The sequence below is a fragment of the Anser cygnoides genome, chromosome 14, assembly GCF_040182565.1.
Source record: "Anser cygnoides isolate HZ-2024a breed goose chromosome 14, Taihu_goose_T2T_genome, whole genome shotgun sequence".
Classification (NCBI taxonomy): domain Eukaryota; kingdom Metazoa; phylum Chordata; class Aves; order Anseriformes; family Anatidae; genus Anser; species Anser cygnoides.
In genome coordinates, this window is record NC_089886.1 from 13,967,741 (window position 1) to 13,988,527 (window position 20,787).

At 43.8% G+C, this 20,787-nt stretch overlaps 1 long non-coding RNA gene across 17 annotated transcripts in view; it reads left to right on the plus strand.

Annotated features, from left to right (window-relative positions):
- Window positions 1-1,398: 1,398 nt before the first annotated feature.
- Window positions 1,399-20,787, plus strand: part of LOC106034388 (uncharacterized) — a 57,704-nt gene continuing 38,315 nt past the window's right edge. For 5 of the 17 annotated variants that reach the window (XR_007163639.2, XR_007163643.2, XR_007163636.2 and 2 more), the window contains exons 1-5: window positions 1,403-9,668; window positions 12,602-12,767; window positions 13,294-13,487; window positions 13,895-13,999; window positions 19,645-20,714. This is a non-coding gene — a long non-coding RNA (uncharacterized lncRNA). Of the gene's footprint in view, window positions 9,669-12,310; window positions 12,559-12,601; window positions 12,768-13,293; window positions 13,488-13,894; window positions 14,000-19,644; window positions 20,715-20,787 lie in introns of all 17 variants that reach the window. The other 12 variants (XR_007163641.2, XR_007163644.2, XR_001205996.3 and 9 more) reach the window with 11 other exon arrangements.

Sequence of the window (20,787 nt, forward strand, 5' to 3'; positions counted from 1 at the left end):
GGAGTCTTGTTTTTCTTGTTGTCCCTGCTAGCTAGCATACATTTCACATTGGCCATATAATTAAATTTTTGACAGTTTGTGGAAATGGCAAGAAAGGGTTCAGCATTTCAAATCCAGACCTTCATAAAATTCACCTCTGACTTAGGTGTATGGAGATGCTCTAGTTTCTAGAGTTGACATATCATAAGATAAAGTACCTGGAAATATTATCGAGAGTAAAAAAATCCCTCATGCAAATTATTTCTATACATATATGTACAGGAAACTTCTGTCAAGCACTGATGCATTCTCATATGAAATGCTTTCTTTTTCTTGTGTCTTCACATCTTAGCTCGGAATAAAGCAACACAGAGAACAATAGAATTGTTCAGCAAAATTCACTTGGTAAGAGGTGTGCATTTGAACAGTTTGTCACAAACATGCAGTCAGGTCTTTCCTTTTCTTAACATTATACACCCTGCGAGGATTATAAAGGCTAAGAAAGAAAAAAAAAACTCACTAAAATCCAAGGCATAATTCCCCTGAGGCCAGGATTTTATGCTTTGTGTATTGAGACTGGAAGATTATTTAATTGCAGTATTTAAGATTCTAATAAGAATGATCCATTTTTTTCCCCACTCTAAAAGTGAGCTAGAAAAGGAACAACAAAGGAAGACAAATTCTGAGTATAAAGAATTCTGCTAGGCAGCTTTTTAGGGTTGGGTTTAGGCATCAAAGCTGGAAAGGACAATGCATCCGTTGAGAACTTTTGTGGCCCCTTCTAGCTCAATTTCATCTGCCCTGTGAATTACAGTCCATACTGAGATCCTCTGGTCAAGAATGATTGCATTTCTAAAATGCTTGTCCAGCCTGAGCAGGAGGTAAGAAGAAAGGATGTGTAGTTTATGCATTATTGCAAGCAGCCTTCCAACAACAAAGATCCAGAAATACATTTTAGTTTTACTGAAACAGCTACTGAATAAATCACTTGAGGAACTTCAGGATTTACCCTGCTGTTAGCTCAAATGTTGTAATCGTCTTCCACAGTCAGGTAAAGACTTTAGAGAAAGGTAAAGACCAAGGATTTGAAAATGAATTTACTAGAAGTGACTTTCATGACCGTCTGTTGGATGGTGAGGTTCGTCTCATGAGTGCTTTTGAGCACAGTCTGGATGCAGTAAAATTTTTGGTGACAGAAGAAAGGCTGTACACTGGCAACAATTATTTTGCATATTTTCATCTGTCTGACTCATTAACAATAAGCAGTCAAGAGCTTGTTTGTGACCTTAATATCTATGAATGCATTCTGGAGGTGTTTCTGTTACCTCTTAAGGAGATTCAGTTTCTAGTCAGCAATAGCACTTTCTTTCATAAAGGTCTCTCTGTATCTCCTAGCAGTCAACAATTGCAGTGCATCAGTTAACAGTTGCAATAAGGAGATCAGTTGACAATTGCTAAATATTTTCTGTCTTCTCTTCCCCCAGAACATCCTGCTTCACTTTCATGTCCAAAGCTTCTGAGATGGTTTGCCAACTCTGAGCTCAGTCATAAAATAAGGAAGATATTTGATCCATGTGACATTCACAGATAAGTAGCTTTTTTCCCTTATTTTCCCATTGGAAGATACTTTTTAATTTTGTATATTAGGGAATATGACTGGTGGTGTTTTGTTCTAAGTATTCCTGCTTGGAGAACAAAAACAACAGTCATGTTTGAAAGCTGTGGAGTGAGAGAGCTGCAAACTGAAAATGAAGCAAACTATTTTGTCCACCTAGCAATGCCAGCTGATTTGGATTGAAAATTAGAAAGACCCCCTCCTCACAGAGTTAGGAGCTCAATTTTGTGCTCAGTAGAAGCTGTAGATGCTGATCATCATTTCAGTCTTGCCTGAACTGGGACAATGGAGATTTTTTTGGAAAGCGGCTAAAATCTGGGGCCTTCAGCTGAGCTGATGTCATTTGGCACTTGCATAATCTTCCCTGCACAGAGCCACGTGGATCAGTAATCAAAGGCTGAAATCTTTGCTGCCAAATGTCAGCCCAGAAGAGGTGTTAGAGATGGAATTGTGTTGTGATCCTTGGGAAGCGAGGGCACATCTTTGTAATTTTGTATTAGTGTACATTTCTAGGATTTTTTTTAAGAAGGAAGATATCAGGAATGTACAGCTTGTGTCAGTGAACATCCCTAAATATTTCTGAGTAAATGATGGAAGATGCTTCAAGCCAGAGATGCCATTAAACACCATTAAGTATGATTTTCTCTTACTCTCAGATGAAGCTCTGAGTATTTCCTTTTCCGAAAGAAAAGGTAAATGTAAAGAAGGCTGACATTCATATGAATACATTCATACAACAACTATTGTATTTCACTCTTGCCATAGTTTTTTTTTTGTGTGTGTGTGTGTGTAAATAGTGATAAAACAATGAAATGCAATTTAAAAAAAAAAAAAGAAGCAGATAATCACTAGACAGGAGGCAGGCAGTACTAAAAGTTTCCCTGGTGTAGGTAGTATTTCTTAAAGCAAGTTTTATTTGGCTCGTGTGCAGAGCTCTGTCTTCATAAACTTTTAATCTCAGAGTTGTCAAACTGCCTTTCACCTGGAGTTTTACAGTAAATAGAAAAAAACAATGACAAAGATGCTCTTCTGTAGAAAAGTGAGCTTAGAGAATGTAGTTCAAGGTGAAAATCTTGTGGTGTCCTTTTAGTAACTAATTGAAATTGATTCAAGGGAAGCTTTTCTGGATCGCTCCTGAATCTCTAAAGCCAAAGACTTGAGAAAATAATGAAGTACTGCAAACCCAGGATCTCCCGGAGAGTCCTGAGTGGCCTCTGCAGTACAGGGTGAAAGGAGAGGACAGAGGAAGTGGCGCAGCACTGGAGGCATGGCTGTGAGGTGCTTGTCGCACGGGCAAGACGTTTGCGTTGCGTTCAGCGCAGAATAGTTCCTTAGGCAAATCAGTTCATTACAATGTGGTTTTGATTGTTTGTTTGTTTTTCTTCTTCTCATACTTTGCACATGAATGTGATATAAGGAAGTGGTGAAACATCTGGCTTGGTCTTCCAACCTTCTCTGCAGCTGGATTCCCCAGACTGTCTACATGGGCTTGCTGTGCTGCTCCCAAACTCACTGTTGGTTCTCAGGCACCCCAAGTTGCCATCCCTTTAGCCTTCATTAGCACTCATTACAAATCAGTAATTTCGAGTCTCTCTCCTGTTCGTGTGATGTCTAGTCTTTGCATTTTAAATGTTTGTTTTGAATGAGTAGGTGAGGGGAAAATAATTGTGAATGCTAAGCAGCAATAGGCAGAAATAATCAGTGGTATGGTATCTGTGCCAGGACACAGGGCTTGATCCTTCTGCCAGTATTCATAGAGAAATGACAGAAACCATTTTGAAAAATGGCTTATCTTCTTATTTTAATTTCTAAGACTCAGAAGTTAGATTTTTGCTCAGGAGAATATTCAGTGATACTGCTTTTGCAGCATCTTTCATTTTTGCCGGCTGCCATAGAGTGGGTGGTAAAAAATGATGCCTGTGAGGTTACTGAAATAGGGACCAACCTTTTGACTTCTTTGAATGGTGACCAGGAAACTTCTGATGCGTAACACAAGGAGACACCACCAGTTCACAGAAGAGAGAGGATCATGTGATGTGCAGAATTAGTCTATTGAGGGAATGTGGTCTTTCTTTTCTGCTCATTAAATGTCTACAAGTATCTTTTGATTTCCATAAAGTATTTGGCAGACATGTCCTTGAATTAATCCAGGTGGATTATTCATGAATATCTTTGCTATGTTGTTTTATGGTGATTGGCCAAGTCAATCACAAAATGTCCTTTATCTTGGAGGATATGTACTCCTACTTGTATGATTAATTCTGTGTATGCAATTTACAATCCATACTTGGTGATTACTCCTATGTATGATTTTAAGTAATCTTTTTACAAGTAGTTTTGCCAGTGAAACTCACCTTATTGTTGTCAAAAAACAAATGCAAAAAGGTGCATCATTTTTTGTGGTTACATACTTAAGTGTTATTAGCCCATTGGTACTTCATCCTTCTTTCTGGGCAGTGAACAATGTTCAGGTATTTAGTTTTCATCATTTTCTTTAGTATTTCATTCAATTCTAGACAAAACATGGAAAAGATCTAGTTTGTTCACGAGTCCTGTAGGCACTCCAGTATTGCTGCTAAGCTTGTACAAAGTTCGTACGCCATCACAGTGAGATAACAGCATTAGATAAATGGACTGGCAGACTGATAAGGAGCTCGCGTTTGGAGCGGAAGAGGCAGGCAGGCAGGACTCCCATCTCAGTAGATATTCCAGGGAAGGTCAGGAAGGGAGAGGGATTTTTATTTCTTCAGTACTACCTGGATATTACTGAAAATGCACTTGGCACTGTTGCATGCTGGAGGAGAGCCTTGGAGTCTTCTGGGGGCCTGTGAAAAATACAATCAGTGCTATCGTACTAGTTCTGCCTGGTCCCAAGAGTGTAAAATATGCAGATTGGGGAATATTTGCTCATTTTATTCATATATACTTTTATATATGTATGTTTAATTTCTGTCTTGAATAAGTGAGCATGTCTGGTAGATAGAGAAGGGGTATAAAGGGTGGTAAGGAGAAGAGCAGACTTGGTTGTGGGAAACATGGGATAACTGCCCCAAATTTTTGGAGTAGGTAGAAACACTGATAATCAGCATATGAACAGTTTTGAAAAATCCATTCCAAGTTATTCCAGGTCTAGGTGATGGCCAAAGATCGTACAGCTAAGAAAAGGTGGCAGGAAGGGACAAAGAGCAAGAGGATGTAGGCTAAGCACTCCTGCTATCAGATCTCTTGCCTAGATGAGTAGTGTGTTATCTGCGGTCTATGGGATGTGCTAAAGGCAAACTAGAGATTGTGGGCTAGATAAAATGTATACAGAGTGATTGTTAGGACATATGATTTATGAAGTCTTTACAATGTTGCAGTAAAAAAGACCACTTACGCTAGAAGGAATGTGCTAAGAAATAAAAACTTGGGCAACCCTCAGAGAGGAGGAAGGAGAAAGCCCAGGAATGGCAGCAGAGTCAAGTGCAGTATGAGAAGAGGAAAGAAAAGAGGAGCTGTGTTGAGCAGAGGGTACAAGGAGTTGCTCAGAAGGGCTCTGGTGGGGAAGTGAGGGTCAATGAGGAGAAGGGATGGGCAGGGGAAGAGGTCTGACGATTAAACCTCGAGGTACAACTGAACGGCCAAGTTCAGGATGTGAAGAGAAGCTGAGTCTACCCTTGGCTCCTGTACCTGAGTGGTGTCTAAAATATCGCAAGTGATAGCTGGCAAAGAAGTTCAGTGTAGTCGTTTGGTGTTATTTAGTTAAACTCTGCTTTTGTAGGAGTATTTTCAAGGTTTCAACCAAGAATGTAATCTTTGCACTTGCTAGTATAAACTCTCCTTGTTTTTCACACTAAGCAAATTCAGTATTTCAAATACTTGGTCGAGCTACCTTGGTAGTGCTAGAACAGCCGTGCTTCCTGAGTTCCTCTGAAAGCACTGAACAAGGAGGTTGGGGATCTGAGGCAGGAGCTGTGCTGTTCCCAGCTAAGCTGGACTTAGGGGTGGGAGCCCAAGGGCTGGATATCAGCCTGTGCCCATCGGTCGGGGACCAAGTGCCAGAGAGGCCACAGTTTCAGATATCCCAAATTGTTTGAGGATAGGGCTTGAATCTCTGGCAGCTTTGGGAAGTTTGGCCGCAAATGACTTTTGGGAAAGGTGCAGATTGTTGCATGAAGTGAGGCCACAGATCTCACCTTGTGATCTAGCCGAAGATCCTTCGCCTCTTCCCATTTCCCACATCCCTCTTTGTATTGCTCTCCTTCTGCTGAAAGCAAGCTGCTACTGCACACTCCAGCGCTTCCTCCAGAGCCGGCACTAAATGCACCACCCTTGTGCCAGGCCAGACGGGCAGTAAGAGCTGCCAGTCCTCACCAGTTCCGCTGCTTCCCGGAGGCCTCCTCCACCAGCAGACCTGAGTGAGCAGATTAAAGGCAGAAGGGAGCCGGGTCGCTCAGGTGGGACGCCTGCCCGCCGCCTTCCTGGGAGCACAGCCCGTGCCTAATGCAGCAATAATGAAGTACGTGATTCCCAGGGAGATCAAACTCACTTTGAATGCCAGGAAAGGACCCCGCTATGCATTTTAACACAGGAGGACTGGAGCCTCAGCTATTTACTCTTTCTAAAAAAAGATTTTGACAAGTGAGTGGCAGATTTCAAATCTCCTTCTCGGGAATAAATCGAAGCAACTGTTTCTTAGCATGCCATATTTCCATTTAATAAAATGTGCGTGATCCGCAGTGGCCCTGAAGATGGGCCAGCAGCGGGGAGCCCCTAGCTCCCATCTGGGAGGGATGTGCACGCTTGAGGGACGGGGCGCTGCCTTTGCTGGGATCCCCAGAGGGTCCGTGGGCCCAGGCCTGCAGGACGGTTCACAGGCGCGAGGGATGGGCCGGGTCTGCTTGGAAGTTCAAGCTCACTGAACTGAGACCTCGGAGAACAATTCCTCCGGCTGCCACCGCCTTCCTGAGCAGCCCTCTGAAGCTCTCCGTCCTCAGAAACCCCTCACCCTCTCCCCTGCCTCCCTCTCTTAATGCGTTCACAAATTTTCCTGACAAAAGAGCAATTACAACCTTATGGAGACAACTTACAAAGAGAGTGGGGATGACCCCGAAGAGAGGTTTGCGCTACTCAACACATGGCCAGTCACCAACAAAGCCAGCCCCGCTCACATTTGATCACAGAAGAGCCTCCCAGACTGGCACGCTTGACCAAAAACTGGCCGGGTGACTCATTCGTCTGGCGGCTCTGTGATTCATGAACCTCCAGGAGGAAGGGAGGAGGGAAGCGAATGCTTTTCAGATCTGAAGTTAAATGCGAGAGAAACACATTCCCCCAAAAGCAGACACTCGACTGTGTCCAATTGGTGTGTGAATACCAGGACAAAGCCAGGGCGGGAGCCCTGGTGTGCCACACGGCGCGGCTCCGAAGGCGGGCTGCGCTGCAGGTGGCACTTTCCCAAACGCATGGTTCAGAAGGTCTATGAGTGTATAAACTGAAATGGTGCTTTACATCGTAGCCCTGTGTGCTCCGTCTGTTCCAGCTCTGCAGCTTCCCCAGTGACTTCCCAGTCTGGATCTGACTCTGAGGGGCTTGACCTGATATGGGGGTCAAAAACCTCAACTGACTTTGACTTAAAGGTTAAGCTTCCAATCTGTGCTGTAATTTTGGCCTACCTATGAAGCAGGTGTGTCAAGGGCAAGCGCCCCATCCTCAGAGAGGTGCCTGCACACGAGGCAGGATAAGTCCTCCGCCGGAGGAACCTCTCTCTGCGTGCTTTGGAAGGACCCCAACCAGCCACCTCCCTCCCAGGTGACCGGGGACACCAGGCCTGCGCGGCCAGGAGGGTGCGGCCTCTGAAGCTCGGGGTCTGCATCGAGCTCGCTGAAATGGCTGTGCTCGTGAGGCTGTAGCAGGGGATTATGTTACTTGCTGCCTCAGACATATGGGTCAAAACGCTAAATTATTTAGCAGCCATTGCCAGATGGATTTTCAAACAATTAAGAAGCGCTAAAAATAGGCAGCTCTCTCTGTCTCGTGAATTTTGCCAGAAAGCGGCTGTTTGCTGTTTGCTCGCCAGCAATTTATGCTGAGGGAGCAGCAGAGGCCTCGTGCTCGCCACAGTCACTGGGGGCTTCAGCCACGGCTGGGCCCCTGACTGAATGTAGGCTGCAGTGCATCGGGATAAAAGTGCCCTGGGTAGGTGGGTGTTCACACACAGGAAAGAGTTTAAACTGCTCGGTATTACTTTTTGCATCACTGGTATTGCTGTTGTAATTCTGGGTGAGAGGTGTGCTTCACACTGTTTCATTCGGTGGTTGGGTTTCACTGCCCCCCATCCATGTTGGGATGATGAGGGCAGGAGCCATTAAAGCTCCACTATCAAAGGGGTTTGGGGGGCTTAAATCTGCGTGAGTACCAAAATACCTTTAAACTCAGGTTTTAGCTCTTCATTTCTGTGCTATGGTAGATGGAGACACCAAGTGGGGTGTGGAAACCCACTGTTGGCTTCAACCAGTCATATATGTAGTAAGGCATTTTGGGACGTGTAGTTTGACGCCTCCTGAAGCTCCCAGCTCCATGTTGTCAAGGCAAGAGCATCCTCTGGCCGCACGTCAGGGCTCCACAGTCGGTCTGTCGGGTGAGACTTTGGCCTCTGAGTCTTTATTTTTGTGGCACAGGATGTGCTTTGCCCAGAGTCAAAGGGAGCATTTCTTTTTTGAGTTGCAGTCACCATAAAAGCAGGTACTTTGCGTTGAGCCCCAGGTTTGTGAGCCTCTGCTGCCAGCTTAGCTCTGATGCTCCACTTGGTGCAACATGCAGCATGCAGCAGACCCTGGGGAATAGTGCAGATGATGGAGCACATTTAACTGAGTTTCTGTTTCTAAAAAATGTTACACTAGGCAAAGGAGTTGGACCTGAATGAAAGTGGCGGATCTAATTTTAGACAGTACCTATGAATGAAACTTGAAACGAGCTGTTCAGGAAATACCTTCCTCTGCGCCAGTGCCAGGGAGAGTATGTGATTTAATGCTAAATTAGCCAGTGCCTATGAACAGGTTACTGCAAGAATATTTTTCCCTACTTCCAACTAAATTATTTAAAAAGAGTGACATCTTAATTTCTGCATGTATGCCCATGTCCTTTTGCAAAAGCTGCAGCTCTTCTACCTCTGGGGATCGTGTGCCTCCTCTACCCCAGTGCCATCTGTCACCCCTTGATGCCTGTTTGTCACTGTGGCCCCACACTGAAGAGCTCTTTGCTTCGATCTGGTGTCTGGGGATGGCCAAAAGTGAATGGCAAACACCAGAGAACTTAGAGCAAACTGAAAGCATATCCCAGGGCTCTTGCCCAGATGAGCAGCCACGTTGGCTTGCAAGAGGCCAGATCTCTTTCAAATATGCTCCATTATATATTGACCAAACATTCCTCTTTTCTTAAGAAAGCCAGAAGGGAGTACTGCCCCTCGAGATTCCAAGCAGGTGTCCTGTCCCTGTCTCTCAGGCCTTTTATCACACAGCTTTTCATGCCCATAATTTGGGACCCTGGAGACCTAAGGGTTTAGCTGCGAAATAAATCAGCAAACTAGCTCCGTACCTTTCTGCACAGTCTTTGCAGCCAAGCACCAAGTTATAGGCACCTTTCTGCACACGTGGGCTAGGCACAGCAAACACAGCACTTGACCAGAGAATAATTTACAGTTATAACAAGCCAGTGACTCCTATCTATCCCCTAACAAGATTTTTGGCCCTTAGCGATGGAAGCTGTAGTTCGTAAAAGTGCAGATACATTTTGTAATGCTTATTTTCCTTTATCCAGATAATCTGGGTCTTGGGTCAAATCCATCATTAACTAACCAAACCTCCCTCAACCCTGTATTTTATGAAGTTTCAGTATGGAAAGGCTTTAATGAGTTCCTGTTCATGATGAAACTTCCTACGTTGGATGCAGCCCTGAACCTCACGCCAGTGCTGGCCTAGCATGGGATGGTGCTGTTTGACCTGGCCACCTGGAGCTGCACTGTTTGGCTACCAGCTTGTCACAGCGCCTTCCAGGACAGATTCTCCAGGGAGTACAGGAAGATACATTACCTAAGGTGGGTAAATCACAAGGTAGCCTGAAGATAGAGCAGCTTGTAAAGGAGCAGTGTAGCTACTGTGTCTGGGGGTTTAACTGTGGCCACCAAGCCCAGCTCCTCTTGGCAGTAAGGAGAGGCCAGAGAAGGCACCAGGGAACTACGTGACACAGTTTGTGCTGCTGCTCAGCTGTAAGCTCGGCTGCTCACCACTTGTCTGCATCGTGCATATGTACAAGCTGCAACTGCAGTGTATTTGTGTAGCCCATAAAAATCACTGCAGCAAACACAGCAGTGATTCATTCACTTTACACTCTTTATTCTCCAATCAAACAGTGAAATCAGTTAACCACTAAATGAGTTTCAGGCCTTCAGAATCCTGCTGGAGGATTCTCCCTTTTATTTAATTTAATTTAAATTTTATTTAAATTCTCCCTTTTATTTAATGAAGAGAATGCAGAGCATCTCTGAATGGCCACATTGTCCTCTGTGGAAGCCACCCGAGCAATCTAGTTGAACTAATGCGTGTAGGACTGCTTGATTCCCAAGGTCTCCAGGTTGGGAAGGGCATGTAGAACTTCAGGCTGGCCTCTGAGAGTTTATCAGTTGCCTCATTCTGTTGTTTCATGACAGGATGGAGCATGGAAGTTGCAGGAAGAGTCAAAACCTGTTGTTCGTTGAATGCTATGATCAGTCCCTGCACAGGCAGCTCCTTGGTTTTTGCAAAACTCCTGGAATGAATGCTTGCAGCTCTTCCTGCACTGGATACTCTCACCTTGCCTGCCCTGGGATGCTCGCTCCTGGGTTTTGATACCTGGAAGCACTCCTGTTAGCCAACATCACCTTGGCTTGCCTGCATTAGAGCATGCTGTGCCTTTTTACTTTTCCAGCATGCTTTTGGCTTTGAGTCTCATCCCTCAGCCATGATCTATTTCATATGTCAGCAAATCTTCATAGCAAAGCTGTAATGCTGTCTTATTACAGTACAGCGAGAGAGAGCAGGTACATTGCTGGTACTTGGGTAGCAAATGCCTGCCTATCCTATATTCACCCTGAATTTATTGCTCTGAGGCTTTTTTGAACATACATATGGAAAGCTACATTGCCAAAACAATTCAGGCCCACTTAAAAAGACGATGGGATTCTTAGAAATATCCATAAAGACTTTTCCCTCAATTTGCAATGAATATACAGTGACCTGAAGTACTGACTGAGTAGGAAGGAGTGAACCTGCCCAGCTAAATCAGAGACCTTTAGCCTTGAGTCTGTGTCAACTGCACAAAATGAGCTCAGGCAGTTTGTGAGGCTGTGAAATACAGAGATACTTGCACAAAACCTTGATCATATTGAAGGCCCAGGAGTTTATCGATTAATGTCAGTGGAGTGAAGATTTCACTTGGGATTTGCTCGTGACTACTGGATACCTATAAAATACACAAGTGCCACGAGCTGTCACTTCTCCATCCCTTCCCTAATAAAATTCTGGGAAATAACACCTTTTAACAACCAGCAAACCTGCCTTAATAAGACAAAAGTCTTGTTGATAGAAGTCCAACTTTCCACTGGCAGCACTTCTGGTTAATACTGGAAATTCTAAATATCTGATTAAACATTTCTGGAATTTCTGGGAATACATTGAGATGCTGCACGGGCAAGATCTTCACAAAGTTTTCAGAAAAAATAGCTTCTGTTGGGGCTTAAAGCAGCCCCTCCAAATAATCAATTTCCCTAATTTCCTCTTGTTGTTCCTTACATTCCCTGAGCTAGCTCCTTAAATGACTTAAGTTCTCCTTTGCAAAATGCATAGACACAAATAAACCACATATATGAGAAAGGAATGTTCCTCTGTCCCACAAAACAAATTAAATACATTGGTCCAAAATCACCCCTGGGGTAGCTCCTGTGAATTCAGACGAAATGCATGAATTGAGTTTATTAAAGGAGCATTTCTGATAGGGATTGGAAATAGCAGCCGAATGAGGTTTTGCAATAGTAAAATGGTTGTTTATTAGTGATGAGTGAATCACAAAACGTCTGGCATGTGTATTGATCTTAGAAAAAGAACTGAAAAAGTTTGAAACCCGATCAGGTCTCTCTGAATCTGTATGTCAGCAAAACTGCCTGGAAGTAAGTCCAAGTCAGGATTCTCATTCAGACATACTTAAATGTTCAGATTTATAAGGCTGGATATAGTCATATCTCAGCAAGTGCTAAGAAATTAGGGATGGTGAATTAAACTGGTGAAGAAACAAGAACAAACTTGTTCCTAAATTTAATGTGATTGTGATCTTTTGGAGATAGTCACACAAATCCCAGAACCGTGCCAAAGCTGCAGAAAGGAATATAAAAGCCAGGGAAACAAAATTAGTTCCCGATTCAGACTTAATAAATAAACAATGCAGGTTGTTTCCAAACTTTTGTTTTGTTTTCTTTTTAAGCACTTTGTCAAACCACAAGTAGCTTTTCAAATGTCTCTCTATAGAAATAAGCTTTGGAGTTGGAGTAGCATGATATTATTTAGACATTGCAAGAACATTTTTGGGATGGATATTCGCAGCATGTGCTGGGCACAGTCTTTCTCCTGAGGAGCAAGAAGCCAAAGATCTTCCTGGTACAGTCGTTGACCAGACAGCACTCTCACAGCTCTGACCTTGTAATTTCAGCTTCTCAATTGACCTCAACATCGGAGGGCCTGCAGATATATCTCAGGAAATGTGGGTGTAAGCTGCCAAGGGTTCGGCTGTTTTGTCAGAAGGCATCTAAGTGTCCCTGTATGTACATGATCCAAGAGACAATCTCCATGATCGAATGTTCTCCATGCTGTGGAAATGATTTCAAACCATTGCCAGGGATGTTAGTTTTATTTTTACCTTTGTAGACCACTGCTCATGGGGACGCCTGAAAGAAAAAGGTGAAAAAGATTTACAAAAGTTGTTTTATGTCTCTGATTGCAGTGGTTCATTAAAGCTATGAAATACTGAAATGCTCCTTCACCCTCACTCAGTATTTTCTGAGGCAGACAGCCAGGTGGTCACTGTGGTCCTTGCAGAAGCCTTCTGTTGGGAAGAAGCTCATCCAGCCTGGCAAGGGGAGCAGGAGGGAGCAAGAAACCCGAGCCAGGTGGGTGCTGTGCACTGCGTGTACGCAGAGCTGGGGTGGCTCCCAGGTCAAGTCCTCGCTGAGGAACCAGAGGGTTTGGGATATGCTTGATGCTTTCAGGTTGTGGCCCTTACTCCTTGGCAGCTGTAGGAGGGGCTGAGAGTTGGACAGGTGTGACAGAAGACAGCGCAGCAGCTGTAATGCGCTCCTATGAGGGCAGAGTTTGAGGGGCGCCCCAGGCTCTCAGAAGCCCTGCTCCGACTTCAGGCCTTTCCTCTAAACTACATTAAGGAGTATGTTTCTGAAGATTGCGGGGACTTGGATGCTTTCGACAAGCCATAACCTTAAGGAAGAACATCTAAATTACAAGTTCCAGTCCCATTTCAGCAGCATGCAGCCCTCTGCACTTCCTGTCCTAACAGTTGGCATCCCGGAGTGCGGACCGCTAGATCCTCGGAGATCCTTGGGGATTCTCAGAGATCCTGCTATAGTCTTAGCCAAGAGCTGGCATAACGAACCCCACACGTTGTTATTTCCTTATTTTCAGATAAAATGAGGCTTATCAGTTTGTAGCTTTGGATGGACTGCGAGTGTCAGGAAATGGGGAGGTGGGGGCTGAGGCCTGACCCCCCACCCTTGCAGCCCAGGACAGCCTTCTTTCTCCTTCTTGGGACATCTTTAGCAATCTCTGTTTGTTGTCATGGCCAGGATCTTACCTAAGAGACATCTACATTTCTGGAGGTAAGCAAGGAAGGCTGGTAATCTTCTGGAATATGTGTTGAAATGCATTAACTGAGAAATACTGATCTTCTGAATCACAGCAATATGCTGGGGGAGATTTTGAGTCCAAGTGGTGCCTCAGGAAGAAAAGTGCCTATCAAAGAAACATGTCTCCTGAAACAGTGATTTCCAGCAGTGGGAAGAGGAGGGCAAAGTCTTGTACTGAGCCATGGCCAGGGGAGCTGTATGAGCACCCTGGTGGGTTTTTCAGTGGATGAAACAAAGAGAGAGAAATTCAAGCTTAACGAGGGACTATATAGCTAAGCAAAGCTTTCTTTTTTTTGCATATATCTTTCTCCAGAACCAGGCATTAAGTTTAAATACTTGCATTGTAGGAAATAAATCTGTTCTTTTCTGTCTTCATTTAGCCTGGCCCTAGGGGAAATGAAGTTCCAAGCCGTTGCACTGCCAGCCTGTGAAGCCGGAGCAGCACATCCCTCCTGGTGTGCCCTCCCCAGGACCCAAAGCCTAAGGTACTCAGGGGAGCAGAAAGGGGCTTCTCTGCAGAGTTGCATGACTCAGTTTGCAGGCTGGAGACTTTTCGTGACGAGTATTAGTCAGAGTGTTCCTGGCATGTGGCAGGAGCCTGAACCCCGCAGGTCTCCGGCGAGTCCAGCGCCTCGCGCCATCCCTTCTCGAGGTGGCTGCTGCTCGGCGGCGTGCAAAATGATCCCGCTGCGGAGGTTGCAGAGCAACGCTCAGCTGCAGGGCAGGAGCTGGGGTCTGCTGGGCTGAAAAGTCCTCCACAAACCTCCCTCACGATTCTCAGTTAGAGAAACTATTCATAGCTCCTTTCGGGATCTACAGAGTTGCATTAGCAGGGGGACAACAGAAAGCACAAATTTATCAAAATTAAATGGAAGTCGAGAGAACATACTGTCTAAGGCAGCGAGGCGGTTCAGACAGCTCTGCAGCAGCCTAAACACATGACAGACTCAAGCAGCTCCCACCGCTGCCAACACAACTGCTCGCGGGGTCTGCCAAGAAGCCAGATGCTGCTGCTGGAAAAAATATCTTCCAGAGTTTGGCATCAAGATCCTGTGATTACCATCCAAATGGGAGGAGATGGAGTGGTAGAATGTGAGTTTAGTATTTAGCACCCCAGAACTGTGCAGCAGCCTTTGAAGGCAGAGGAAAAAAGTTCAAGCAAAATATTTTTGCTAAAAATATGTTCGGAGAAATGAACTTTTTTTTTTTAAATAGCAGAAAACCAAACTATTATTAAAACAACGCAAAATATTTTATGCCCATATCAATTAAATGAGTAAAACCAAAGAGGATTGTGGATTCTTTACTTGAGTAAATTTTGTTAAGGAATAGTTTTATAAAGGTCAAAGCATGAGCTCTTTGTCTCTCATGTTGTTGCTAATGGAAAGTTCCACTGCAGATAGCATCACAGCAAATCCCCTACCCAAGACAAATAGAGATGGGTCTGAGCATTCTTGCATAAGTTCGGAAAAGGTTGAATTTGGATTCAAAATTTGCAGCTCACCCTCCTCTCCTTCACCAATGAAGGCCACATCCCTAAATCCAAACTGACCCAGGGTTTGGGGCAAAGTTGGAGCTGAGCCTGGTTCCAGTCTGTGCAGTTTCAACCCATCTTTGAAGGTCCAGCAGTCGAGGGACGGGCTTAACTTAAAGAAGTTTGAGACTTCTCCTGAACCTCCTCCTCCTCCTTTCTAACTACCATGGCTGATTCTTTCATAATCTTGGAATAGAAGAGGATTTGGAGCCCCGTTTGTTAGGTGAGGTCTCTCAGAAGTGTTCCTGCCCTGCTGAGCCTCCCCAGTGGACGCGGTGGTTATGAGTGCTCAGCACATAGAGGAAAGCAGGCCAAGCAAAGTCTCCTCCCCCGGCTGGCTCTGCTCACCTCTTGTCTCCATTCTTACTTCTCTATATGTGTGCTGGTTCTGCTCCATGACTGGGAATCCTATTATTACAGTAATAGTAGTAATAATAATAATAACAACCCAACTGGGAACTCAGAAACCTACATCTGGAAAGTTAAGATGTAAAGACTGTTCTGTTTTACTTGTACTTTTGGTTGCTTATTTTTACGACAGATCTACTTTTCAACAAATGTTATCTCCTTGCCTGTTATGACATATTGGAAAAGAGTAAACAAAGCCATTAAGTCATCATCTCCCATCTTTCTGGGCATGTCAGATCATTTTGGAGGGGAGATGGGCAGGGAAGCAGAGAGCATCCATTCCCTCACTTGTGAACTCCCAAGGGATTCTGCAGGTCATTGCCTTTTCATTTGGGGAGGTTTGGAAAAGGGAAGAGGACACAGTGACAAAGTGTGGGTATCTCAGAATACTCACATGTGGTTGATGTTTCTGTCCTCAGCAGATTCTGTTCTGAAATTGCTGTTTCAGGAAGCTATTGACATGGGAGAAGGGGAAACTCGGCCAGGCTGGGAGCCTTGATGAGAATATGCTCTGGGAGCCTGACTTGCATGAGATGTTGAAGATCGCTGGTTTTAAAACACTCGAGAAAACAGGTGGCATCTTGTCTCTACGGACTGACCTCCCACTTGTTGGCTCACACTGGGTTTTGGGTGTTGTCCTGCTCCTGGCCGTGCTGGCTGTCCGGAGCAACACAGCACGGTGTGTTGGACGTGCCTTTTTACTTGGTGCCAGAAGGAAATAGTGTCTGTTCCAACTGATAGATAGGATTCTTTTTCCTGACATACAGCATTGCAAGCTATAATTTATTACCTGTCTCTGCATTATCACTTTTCTAGATTTCCCTTCCATTCAACTGCGTGTGTTCGGAGGCACGTGTGCCCTCCCAAGCTCAGGCTCAGGTTTCTGGCTCTAACTCCCACCTTCCATAAATGTTATTTCAATACCATCAGTAGTAGCTCTGTTTCCCCTGTTTCCGAATCTATTCTGTGTTTAAATAATTTGTTCTTCAGGTCATCTTTAAGTCCTTGATGATGATGTTATTCAGTTGATGAGGTTAACTAAGACTCCTGCAACTCCCTATATTATGAGACCTCGCCTCAATCGTTAATTTTGGTCTGGGGTTCAGGTAAAAGGCTGCATAATGCTACTGTGGCGTCCAATTTGTATACCAGCCACTGGAAATGTAATTTGGTTCTTTTTCACAAGGAAGGCTTATACTGTTAAGAAACATTACGTAAGTGGCCAGGTTTTCTAATACTTCAAATAGGTTTTCAGTTGAACTTTAGGAAAGAGAAGATGGGGGAGTGAGCCTTCGCAGAGATTAACTGGCCACCTGCCTCTCTAAGGAGCACCCTCCATGGCGACTGCTGTAGGATGCTGAGCTTTCTATGCCTTTTCCAGCCGTGCAGGACATCTGGATACCGTATGTCAGACTTTCTGTTGGTGCCTGCAGGTGCTGAAGAATCTTAGCTGTAAATGCGCTTGTCTGCAGACTCTTGCATTAAGGGGCAAGATGTCCCTTGCAATAACTTTTGAAATTAAGATGCTGTATGATTTGGGGAGTTTTAAGTGTTAGCGTATTCTTGCCACTTGAAAGAAGTGACATAGCCGAACTCTTTACTGGTCAGAGTTTTGACATCAGTCCATCGCTGGTGAGTGTGTTAGAGACCTAGGTTTGGGCTGTCTTTGCACATCTTTATCCGTTATCTTCTAGCAGAGACTGTGAATCTGTGGACATGGCTTAGTCACCATGAGATTAACTTCGGTGTTAACCGTCAGCATCTCAGCTACTCCTCAATATTTGCCCATGCATGCTTTTACCCTGGAGTAAAAGTACATCAGCTTTTGTTCTTGGAGTAACAGACAGCTATAAAGATCTGTAAATTCCGTTTACACAATGGTATAAATTGTGTTTATCTCACTGAAACTCCTCTATATGTCCACACCCCTTGCAAGATTGCATACGTTGGATGGATCCACCAGACTGTACAGGGGACATGAAGAGAAAAGCTTTGTATGATTCATGATACAGGACTTCTGTGCTCAGAGTTTTCTGATTTAACCTCCTCCCATCAGTTTACTTGGAGCCACTCTGCAACTAGCCTATTGCACAATGAGCCAAGCCAGCACTAGTTTCAAAACATCTTGGATCTTTGAATCAAGAACCACAGATTTAAATCATGTATCTCACCTTCAGACAATGTGCAGCAAGTCAAAGTTTGTACTTCTGAATAGAAAGGTAATATAAGACATGTCTGAAAAAATGTGCAAAAAATCAAAGGAGTTACAGCTAAGCCTAGACACTCCCTTTGCAAGCTGAGAAAAATGCCTTTTCTGGGGAACACTGCTAAGAAATTGGATGTCTGCCTGTCTCGTTTGTTTAGGGGGTGGCTAGTCACCTCAAGTGCCTGACTTCATGCAGCTTTCTCTGTCTTCTCTAAGGCTGGTTCAGAATTGGTGCCCTCCTTAAGGCAGTGCTAGCCCTTGAAAACTTCTGTGGTCTCATTTGTAACTTAAATAGTTAATTCATAGAATTAGTTTTTATTTTTTTTTTAATTTAATAGTTAACTCTTAAATAGTTAATTCATAGAAGAACATAACCCACTGCAACATGTTGCTACCATATTTTATTATATATTATATTGTAGACAAGAATTGATTTCAGGAACTGTTGGTTACCTCCTTGTGTTAGTATTTTGGCATTTGACTGTTCAGAGAACTATCTGAAGCTCACCTTCCTTGGATGATGTATTTCCTACATTTGTCTGTAGAAAATACCTCTATTTTATCTGTATCTGGAACTGACTTAGGTGGCTTTCTGAATATCATGCAGAGATATAATTTGCTTGGGCTGTGAAACTTAAGCCTTTAAAGTACACATGCTGAGCACTTAAGGAAGTTTTAGTGTCCTCTTTTCCTGGGAAGCAGGACTCTACTTATTAGGTGCAAGACACCTAGACTCAAAAGCCACTGGTCATTCCCTCAGGTCATCAGCTTCACTCAGGCAGCTCCAATTACCTTAGCAGAATAGTATCACTCATAACAACCTAAGTAAATCAGGAAGTCACTGAACAAGGGAAGTAATTACAGCTTCTTTCAGTACTGAAAAAGCAACCTGTTCTTTTACGACCCATCAAAACCATGTGTTTGCCTTTAGTGGTTAAAATAAAGGGTGTGCAATTTGGGAATAATCCAGCTATGAAGTTTCCTTAGTAATTGGCAAGTCCTGAAAGGTTTTCACTTCTGCAATTTAAAGGTGGTGAGCATGAGATTAATTTAATTTTCTTTTAGATTAGCCTTTAAGGGACACTACAAAACCAAAGAATGACATTTTCAAATGGCAAACCCACATTTCACCCATTTGACATAAAGATTATTTTGTTAACTACCTTTAAATTTCATTTATGATGTGATTTAGTTGTGCTATAAACCAGAATGTCTTTCCTTGTAACTGTATCAAACATCCAGAATTCGAAAAATATTTGCCACTTTTGTAAAAAGGTCTGACATGTTACTCAATCCTAATGGTAGTATTATCAGTTTACGCAACTCACTCTTGTTTTTCCGTCTTCATTTCAACACACCCATTCGTTTGATTCAGATTCAGCTGATTCTAGGTGAAAAAAATGACTTGTTTGCAATAAGTCTACATGCATTTTCATGAGCCAGTTTTCAAATGCTTGAGGTACAGGCACGTGCCATTGTTTTAATGGAGGGAGCTTTGGTAAATCTGAGGAGGAACCATCTCTTCTTTTTTCTCGGAAATAAGAAAGGCTGATCCCACATGGTACTTCGGGCTGTGCTTACACTGATCATATGAGTAATCTGGCTGAAATCAATGGGATGACTCAAAATGCTTAAAATGATGTGCATCCCTGCCCCAGGGCCAAGATGCAGGACGCTTAATGCCGGGGGAACGGTTTTTGCTAAATTGCAGTTTGTTCACTCTATTTTCTAGACGATGTTTTAAAAGGAAGAATAACAAGTCCAACAGAATACTGCTCCAGACTTTTGGTAGGGAGAATGCTTAAAGGTCACGTCTGAATTTTAGTTTAAAAATTCAGTGGTTAGATCGTCACGTTGCATTGCTCTACATTTATCCAATACTTCTGTGTCAAATTTTCAATGTCGTATTAAGTAATTTACATGACAGAGGTGGCCTGTTGTTCTGTTACTGAACTCTCGATAAATCTCTGCCTGTTTCCTAGGTGTGGTTATCGCTAGTGAAGCAGATGGAGCATCTCCGGTAGACTGGGAACAAGCCCTGAGCCACGGAGACACAATCCTACGGGGAGGCACTTGGTGTTCCTGCGAGTGAAATACAACCTGAGAGCCTCTGTGCTTAGCAATCTGTTAGGGCTAGTGCAGCCTTCCCAACAAATAATCCTTCCATTTCTGATAGGCCAGAACCTTCCTTCTGCTGGAGAATTTGCACTAAGTTATGTATTTTTGTTTGCCACTAAAATATATAGAGTTTTGTCTTCTAAACTCGCCACAAAGGTCTTTCTGATCTAAGAGCAAGGGCAGCGTCAGCTCAAAGCAGCCATACTGTCTGCTAATGAGAATTTAAGGAGAAAAGGAAAACGTTAGCACCCCTGACTGCTGAGCAGTTTCCGAAGGCTCTGCAATCCTCTGCTCCCCACAGGCTGTCGGGGTATTCCCAGATCTGCTGCGTGTTCACTGATTCATCCTCTCCCTTCCTGAGACACCCAAATGCTTCCAAAGGGAGGCAAGAAACCAGGTCAGCAGAGTGGAATTAACCAAGGGAAAAAACACGTATTCTTATACTGGGAGAAAAGGGGAAAAGTAAACAGAGGAAAGTGGGAGTAAAAAATCAAAACAAACAACAAAAAAATCAAATGAAAATATCCATGGTGTGTATTTCAAAACCAACATCTGACAGCTGTATTACCTTCAGTGTGTAACATCCCAGCAGCTTCAATGAAAAAGCAAAGCTAATGATACGGGCTCTGAAAATCCCACATCCTAGCTATTTTGAGTTTACTCACCAGAGCTACTAGAATATCGCTGTGCTTTGTGTATGCTTCTCTTACTGGGAGAACAGTCTCATTTTGAGACACAAGCTAAGATGCTGTGAAAAAGATGTCAAAATACTGAAAGCAATGGGGTGTCCTACCTTTTGTGGACTTGTCCGTCAGGAGCTTGGAAGGAGGCCACCACCCCAGACCAGTGTCCCCAGGCTGGTGCGCAGGACTTTTAAAGGAGTATCTGGAGTTCCCCGTGGAGCAGCTGGACCAGCAAAAACCTACTGAAGCAGGTAAGGGAGAATTTCCTTTTGTTTCCACCTTTTAGCTCATAGCTTTGACCCTTTCCCTGTTCATTACTGGATT